We start from the raw sequence: 8,710 nt of genomic DNA, 5'->3' as shown, positions 1-8,710 counted from the left end.
AATTAACAAAGCTACGTTAATTAAATTTTCAGTAATGGTTCTTACGTGGGTAAAGAAAAGGACTAGTTTGGAGCCCGTCCTCGAGATTATGCAGCCAAGCGAAAAAATTTCGACTAAACATGGTTCTGTAAGAACCATGCGAACAAAAACTTTCCAAGTAAACACTCCTGGAAGACGTAACTGACGCAGAAAAATAACATCAGTAAAGCCACAGAAAGAACAGCACTTCACGACGGGACACACAGGAGAAATCACACACAAACTGCGCTAACTTTAAGCGCTGTTCTTTATGTGATAAAGAAGCAACTAGCCCCTCAGTCATTGCTACAAACCTGTAAAGTCAATCTGACCACATCTAGCCTTTTGTGATGCTGTCATCAAGAGTTTGGCCCCATGAACGTGTTCCCCATGGCCACATAGTAGCGTTCCATTTTTATTCATGCTGCTTTCTCGAAGGTAAGCATTTTAAATTTTTAGTGTCAATACGGCAGTGAACGTGTGCCGCCGAAAGCTTGCTTGTTCGTAGAAGCGATGCATGACGGAATGATGGTGCAGATTTAGCGCGTCGCTGGCATCAAGACAATGCGCTGCCGCCGAGGGAAGGAAGATAACGAAAGTGGACAGCTTGGTAGCTGGTCACGGAGCCGTGCCGATGGTGGCAGCGCCATCATGACGAAATCTGAGGCGGCGATATTGACGGCTGAGGCGATTTTTTTTTTCTTTTTATCTTTTATTCCTTTTTTTACAACGAAGTCGTTAAGCTTTACCTCGGGCCCAACTCCAACGCGGCCTATTCAAATAGATGTAAAAGGCAGGAACGATTTTCTGAGATAACCCCTGGGCCGATTTTAATGAAATTTGCTGGATTCGGGAGAGGAAGGTAAATTCTGGTGAGTATTAGAAGCGGAATTTCTATTTAGGGCTTGAATTTTCGTAAAATATTTTCAAGAATTCGAAAGTGCGAGAAATACACAAGCACGAAGTTTACAAATTATTAACTCTGCATCAAGAACTGATATCGCGGTTCTGTAAACACCATCCTTTAGACAATTCAAAGCGGATCAATCCAATATGCCGATTTATTCCTTACGTAAAGTCGTTACGTTGTGAACAAGGCATGAGGAAAAGCTGTATTTCCACATTACTGAATTTTTTTAGATTCATGCGTAATATATCAATGTTGTCCGCTTTAGATGTGCGGTTTGATGCAATGTACAGAATTGTGATATCAGTTTTTATTGCCGAAAGACAGAGTTGTAAACTTGATGGTCTCGTTTTCTGAAAATTTTCGATTTTTTCCAATTTTGAATAAACAAATGATGACGTAAATCAAAAATTCTAAACCAACAGTCAGCAGATTTTAAGTTTTTCTTTGAAGTGCAACAAACCTTGTGAAATTTGATGCAGTGGTTGTGGATAAACACGAATTCTTCTTTTACATGTACTTAGATAGGACCACCAGAGCTAAAAGTTCCCCTTAAAGGCTACTTTCCCCACTATCGCGTCCCCGTGTAGACCAAAATGCCGAAGTGGGCGTAATACCGGCCTGACCCGCAGCGGAGGTGAAGCAAGCGTTCAGCTCTCTCCATACGTGGGCTGATCCCGAATGTAGCGCTATGCCAGGCCGACCTGCGGCGGAGATGAAGCAGGAATTAAGCTCTCCCCATACGTGGCCCGATCTCGAAGACAGTGCAATGCGGGGCCGACATACGGTGGAGGTGCAGTTCGCCATTAGGGGCCCACCTACACAGCTTCGCTGGTCATCTTTCTTAAGAGAGTGGGAGGGCACTCAGATTTTTTACTTATAAAACATCAGGTCATCGAAGGCGAATCCAGGGACACCAAAGCCGTCCTCTGGCTCGACCTAGAAAGCGCCTTCGACAAAGTGACGCACTCTGTCATCCTCGCGCAGGTGTCCCATATAAACCTAGGTGAGAGATCATACAAATATTTCAGACTTCCTCACCGGCTGAACGGCGGAGCTCAGAGCCGGTGACCTGAAGACGGACGAGAAGACATTAGGGAGCCAGGGCACTCCCCAAGGCTCCGTCATCTCACCCATGCTATTTAACCTTGTTATGACTCAAGTTGCCAAAAGACTATGCCAGCTTGAAGGACTGAAGCACACGATATACGCGGACGACATTACGCTGTGGGTGGAAGGGGGCTGTGATTCCCGCATAAAATCCACACTACAGACGGCCGTCGACACGACCTAAGAAAGCCTGAAATGTGCGGGACTGCATTGCTCCCCAACTAAGTCGGATCTCCTGCTTTACGAATCGATCAAAACGCACCGAATCAAGAAGCAAAGAAAACACGAAAAGAATAAGATCCGCACCAGGGATGGTAACACAATACCGACGGTCAGCAAGATCCGAGTCCTTGGAATGACGATCGAAGTGCTCGGCAGGAACGAATACACCATCACCCGCATCATGGGTAAGGCAGCCAACGCCACCAGACTGCTCAAGCACGTTACCACCAAGAAAGGAGTCATGAAGGAGGAAAACTTCATCAGACTTATACACTCCTTCGTAGTCTGCCACATAGGGTACGTGGCAGCCTTTCACAAGTGGGTGAAAAGCGAAAAGAACAAGCTAGACATCCTAATCCCGAGGGCTTACAAGACACCACGCGGTCTACCCGAAACTACCAACACGAAACGTCTGCTCTAGCTGGGCATACACAACACGCTCTACGAGATCGCCGAAGCACAAAGAGACGCTCAGTTAGAAAGACTGTCATCAGATCCTGTAAAGATCAGAAAGATACTGTGCAGTCTAGGCATCGGTTATCACGAACAGCCGGGAACAAAATTCCCCAACCACGTACGACGGAACATGCGGGTTGACCTCTTGCCGAGTAACATGCACGCGGAATTCAACGAAGGCAGAAGACGCGCTAGAGCCAAGGCACTCACGGACCTGCACGCGGAAGACACCGGCGCCAGATACGTGGATGCAGCCGAATATGCCGGCCGCAACGGCTTCGCAATCGCGCTGGTCGACTCCGGACGCAACGTGCGGGCGACCGCCAGCACATCGAGCAAGCAAGTGGAGGAAGCAGAAGAAATAGCCGTCGCCCTGGCCATCGTAGACCGAGAATGCCACATGATCCTCAGCGACTCCAGACAGGCGGTGAAGAACTACGTCAAAGGAAGAATTGCCCCAACGGCGGCACGCGTCCTGCTCCTACAGACAGACCGCGACAAGAAGACTCGAATCAAGTGGTTCCCGGCGCACGCAGGACAAGCGTCGGAAAAGCATGCCAATCGCAACGAAACGGCACACGCCTGACCGCGAGGACTAAGCGACCGCGCCCAAGGCTACGGCTGCCCGCTGTGGTTCAGCGCCAAAGACCGGATGACCAGCCATAACGAACTGACCAAGGCTTTCGGCTGGCCCGCAGACTTCTCCCGCCGCCCTGCAAAGGGCTGAGCAGGTCGCAGGCCGTGCTGTTCAGGCAACTACAAACGAGAACGCTTCCAAGCCCGGCGCTATTGCATAGGACGTACCCAGAATCGCACCCACATGACAAGTGCAGAGCGTGCTGCAGGGAGACGGGCACATTCGAGCACATGCTATGGGATTGCTCCAAAGATCCAAGAGAAGCTAACTCAGGACGTGTACCGCCGCAGCTTGAGGAAGCAACGCGGAGTGACGACCAAGAAAAACAACTCCAGGGCGTCCAGCAGGTCATCGAGGCGCTGGCTAGGCAGGAGCTTGGCGAGCCGGCAACGGCTAGCGGGGATCCTCACAGAGCGCCCACCACGATGACGACGTAGGCCATGTCCGAAGCGCGCCTTCGCGCTTTACTGCAGGCTCAATAAATGTTTTCCCAATCCAGTCCAATTACTTATGCGCGTTTGTCCTGCATGCGTCTGCTATGAAAACAAGAAGCAGGTATGCATAGAAAATCTGAGGCGGCGGCGGCAGGTGGTAGCGCAGAAATTAGCATGCCCAGCCCCTGCACGTACTTATATCTGCATTCACATGGGTTCGTGGTAGTGATAGCGACCAAAGCTCTACTTTTTCTGCGCGCTCTAGCCACTGTGGAACTAAGGATACAGTTAGCATGCCCAGCCACTGCATGCAAATTGCAGCAGTTACGAGTGGTGGAATCCCGCTGGGGCTGATTGTGAATAAAGCTTCCTTGCTCTGTCCACTCTCGCGATGGTGAAGCTAAAATGAGGAGGAGGCCTGACGGATACAACGCTGATGGTCACCATAACAGAATGGATGGACGACCTCCGGAAAGGACAAAGCATCCCAAGTTTTTAGCACTTGTCCTAGTATGAAGCCTAAAATGGCTAGTATGGCATGCCGTCATGGGGATGGTAGACCGAACTGCTTGTCACCTCTCACACTGTACTGATACTAAGAAAATACTCCGTTCGCAGACACCACGCTGCACTAAAATTAGCAATACAATATCACTTTATAAACTGATAGTGTCAATTATCTGGTGTCCTTCTTGTGTGTGTGGAGGGCATAAGGGTCCTGGCAATGAAATGGTAGTATCTTTGTTTTCGCTGTAGTTGCACACAAACAAAATTCGTCGAAGTGTTCGGACAGCGATCTACCAGCGGAGAAGACCAACCCGCAAATTAAAAATAATTACTGGTTTCAGATCTTCCAATGTACTTTGCGCTTAGCTACTATTGGTAATATTTTTTTTCTTTTTGTGCTCTTATGAAGGGCAAAACTGCACATTACTACAATATCAACAACACTACACAAAATAGACTGGCTTTGAAGCTGTGACCATGCACCACACTTTTGTACATTCAGCACATGTAGTACTGGGGCAACACGTTTGAGGAAAATTATTAGGTGTTCGGTCAAAGCACTGTGAGAGGCGTTAAGAAATCGTTGTCATTCCCGGACGAAACAATACCATCTGAAATCCTATTTACTTATACATATATTTTGAAAAATCACTATAACACTTTATACATTTGCTTCGTATGAGTTATATACTAGCTTGCCTCGTCAATCTCAAAAATCTATTCTCTTTGCGGGAGAAGGCTTTCGTGAAAAACTACGCAACATAACAGTAAACCATCCAGCAGCGTTCCTATCCAGATGATTGTCGAAATTGGGCACTGAGAACGTGTCGACTAGCTTGCGATTGAAAGTTGAATTATGATCGTTGTTTGTGTTGCGTCTACCACTAGCGAGTAGTGTTAGCGATGACAATGGTGTGAAAATGGTCAACTCGGTCAGCTATTTGTTCTTGTGGATCTCCACATTGAACGACGAAGTCGTCAGGATGAGAGCACTCCTTCGACATTATTAGCTCAGTAGGCTGGGAAGGCTCGAGTGGCAGCTCACCTTGAGGGGTATTGGGTAACAATTAATAATTTACATACTTTGCGATGATGAAAAATATGCAGAAACACCACTGGTGTTGTCTAACTATTCGTAAACAGGCCCCCAAATTTCAATTTGGCTACCCCTAATTTTCAAGTTGGTCCACGCACGAATTTCCATAAATCGTCCTCCAAATTTTGAGTCGGCGCACCCCAAAATCAGATTGGCCGACCACGAGATTGCCCCCACATTTAGGTAGGACCAACCCCATATCACCCCCACATACAGATTGGCCCGCCTCCACAACACCACCAAATTTAAGTTGGCCCACTCCAATACCACCGGCACATCGAGGTTGGCCCACCCCCATATCCGCCCCAAGCTAACGCTGGCCCACACATTTAGGAAGGCCCACCGCAAGTCAGCCACAAATTAAGGTTAGTCCGCCCATAGATCCCCTACCCCAATTCAGTTTCGCCCAGCCGCACATCCACCCCATGGTTAGGTTAGCCCGTCCCCATGTCACCCCCAAATTTAGCTTGGCCCACCCCCATATCATCCCCAAATCCAGGTTGGCCCATCCCCATATCAGTCTCAAACTTAGCCTGGCCCACCCCTCTATCACCTGAAATTTAGGATGACCCACCGCAAATCACTCCCACATTTACGTTAGCCCATCCCCATATCACCCCCGATTCAGCTTCGCCCAGCCCCATATCACCCCCATGGTTAGGGTGGCCCACCCGCCATATTCCCCCAAACTTATGCTTACCCACCCCTATATCACCCCAAATTTAAGTTGGGCCACCCCCATATCAGCCTCAAATTCAGCTTGGCTCATTACCATTTCACTCCAAATTTAGGTTGGGCCACTTTCATATCACTAACAAATTCAACTTGGCCCATCCCTGTATCGCCCCCAAATTTATGGTGATGCCACTTCCAATTTTAAGTTGGCCACCCCAACCCTTTCTATAGACACCTATGTATTCATATGGGAAATGCGTCAAATTGTTTGGCGTTACAGACACGATTTTGCACGATTTTCCTACCGAATTGCGGGAGTACTCAGCAAGGAATGCTGCGCATTAAAAGTAACTGCACCGAACGAGCGACGCCATATGTTGATCCTAAATACTGACGGCTAGCCAAGCTAGCTTCTCTGTAGAGCGACCGGGGCAGACACAGCACGGGACATTTATTCAAATGGTTTTTTTACGGCTACACCTACGGATTCATACCACTTCGCTGTAGGGAACACATTAAAAGTAGCTATTAATCCAGGCGCTGCACATCTTCTGCTATTTGGTGCATTTCTTATTTGGATGAATCTTTAGAAATAATTAGCGTTCGGGCAGCGACTCAGCCTAGCAGACCCTTTGTTCCACACGAATGTTGCATAGGAATGGCACTGGCCACCGGGTGGCATTGTGGCCCAGGTGCACCTGATTGGCTCGGAGTATGCGCCATTAAGGACAGGAGAAAGTCGAAGAAAACGGACCTTCCAGAAGAACGCTATAAGAATAGCCATCTTGTTCTCCCAGGCTCCACGCTACAAAGCACGAAAGTATTTTTTTTTTTTTTTTTGCAAAACGCAAAGCTATGCGCAAGCTTTTATTTATGATGACCAATGAATAATATCTTCACAATTGCGATGACTTTAAAAATGAACACGACACTACTGTTTTAGGAAGGAATAATAGAAAACATAATATTTCAAGAGAACCACTGGAACACCAGCACCGAAAGCAAATCATGATTTTTGTGTTTCTGCCATCTGATGGGAGACTATAAAACTAAGTCCTATGCGGCTTTTCAAAAAAACTGCGCCGCTGAAAAACCAGAACCGAAAGCAAATGTTGCGTTTTGTGTTTCTGCCATCTAGTGAGAGAGTACAAAACTAGGTTCTATGCGGCTTACAAAAAAGCGCGAAGCAGGAATCGAACCGCGGCCACCGCGACGCGGGACCAAAGGTGCGAGCGATTCTACCAGTCGGCCACGGCTTCCGAGGCTTCGTGCAGCGGTACGCTCATGTTTTTATAGATACCACGTGAATTTTTACGACAGTGTTGCAAAAAACGCTTTTGGCAACAGTGTTACGCCATGTGTGGAGAGTCGAGATAGCCATCAATCGAAAGCTGAGTCTCCGGACTACATACGCTGCACGAGTATTACGATAAACGCCGTAGTTTAATCACAGGCACTGTTCTTGCCTCGAAAATCTAGTGAAAATTTTCGTCGTTTCCATAGGCTTCCATTGCTAAATCTTTACCCGCTGTGGGAACAAAATTCTTACGTGCCATAGAGTGATCACTGCATTTGGCTCGTGTGGATTGTCTTCTAGAACACGTCTGTCATCTGCCTTTTTCGATAATCGACCTGCAGCTTTTGTTATTCGCGAAAAACCCGCTCGTTCCATTGAAAACGCGCTAGCTTCGTGCCGGGGCCGCTTGGGGCGCTAGTTAGTACGCGTCCAGGAAAGCGGGATATCAGAGATGTTTCTGCATTTTAAATAAAATAAAGATGATTATGCAACAAAAATGGCAGGCATGTGATTAAGGTGACCGGCGCTTGGCAGGGGTTATTGGAAGGGTCTAAAACACTTGTATTGTTTTAACTATCAGAACATGGATAACGATCCATTTAGTGTTCAATAAACATAACTGTGATGTATTTAACTATACTGACCTTCGTTCATTTCAGTATTGCGTTGATGGTGAAGAACGAGTGGAATTTCGGTACAAAGATTTGAATTTATATTTAATAGATTTCATTCAGTTAGAGAGCAGTACAAAGATTTTAAACCCTATAATTTTCCACGAATACCACTTTGAACCAAGCCAAGAAAAACTTGAAGTATGTGTATGGCAAATATTCTTTAGCATCTACCTTAGGTTGAAGAGAAGATATGACAGCTTACTATTGTCACGTGGTGGTGACGTTGAAGAACACAGTTGCAATACTGTGAAAGACAAAACTAACTTTTATTGGGCGAACCTGTGCCCACAAGAACAGGCTACACTTATAGCACAACGATAGCGGTGAACACGGTCGGCGATCGTTGAAAATCTGATCAACAGATCAAGCGCGTCGGCTTTTATACATCAATCGTCGAATGTTCCAGACGAATCGCTGGGACCCGCGCGCCTTACACAATGTTCTACATTATTCAGTTCGCGCACACATGCAATCAGATTACACAAGGTTCGTTCACAGACAGTGGATGGAACCACCGATAACATTTCAGAAACTTCCGACACATGCAAGCGTACCCTGCGCTGTGCGATAACATTTGTTAGGCGGTGAAACGTGTCGCCCGATGAAGACAAGTACACGTGTCACTATTCTCTGTTGCATCACACAGGCTCCAAGAAATCTTGCTTTTATCTTCATTA

The 8,710-nt window shown here is 47.1% G+C and overlaps 1 long non-coding RNA gene across 1 annotated transcript in view; it reads left to right on the top strand.

Moving 5' to 3' along the window:
* The first annotated feature begins 8,024 nt into the window (after nt 1-8,024).
* LOC129384087 (uncharacterized) overlaps nt 8,025-8,710 on the top strand; it is a 143,974-nt gene continuing 143,288 nt past the window's right edge. Inside the window, exon 1 of the long non-coding RNA XR_008611851.1 lies at nt 8,025-8,171. This is a non-coding gene — a long non-coding RNA (uncharacterized lncRNA). The remainder of the gene's footprint in view (nt 8,172-8,710) is intronic.

Source organism: Dermacentor andersoni, chromosome 9, assembly GCF_023375885.2.
Source record: "Dermacentor andersoni chromosome 9, qqDerAnde1_hic_scaffold, whole genome shotgun sequence".
In the NCBI taxonomy this organism is placed as follows: domain Eukaryota; kingdom Metazoa; phylum Arthropoda; class Arachnida; order Ixodida; family Ixodidae; genus Dermacentor; species Dermacentor andersoni.
The sequence above is the reverse complement of the archived record's forward strand: the minus strand, read 5'-3'. Positions and strand labels throughout refer to the sequence as shown.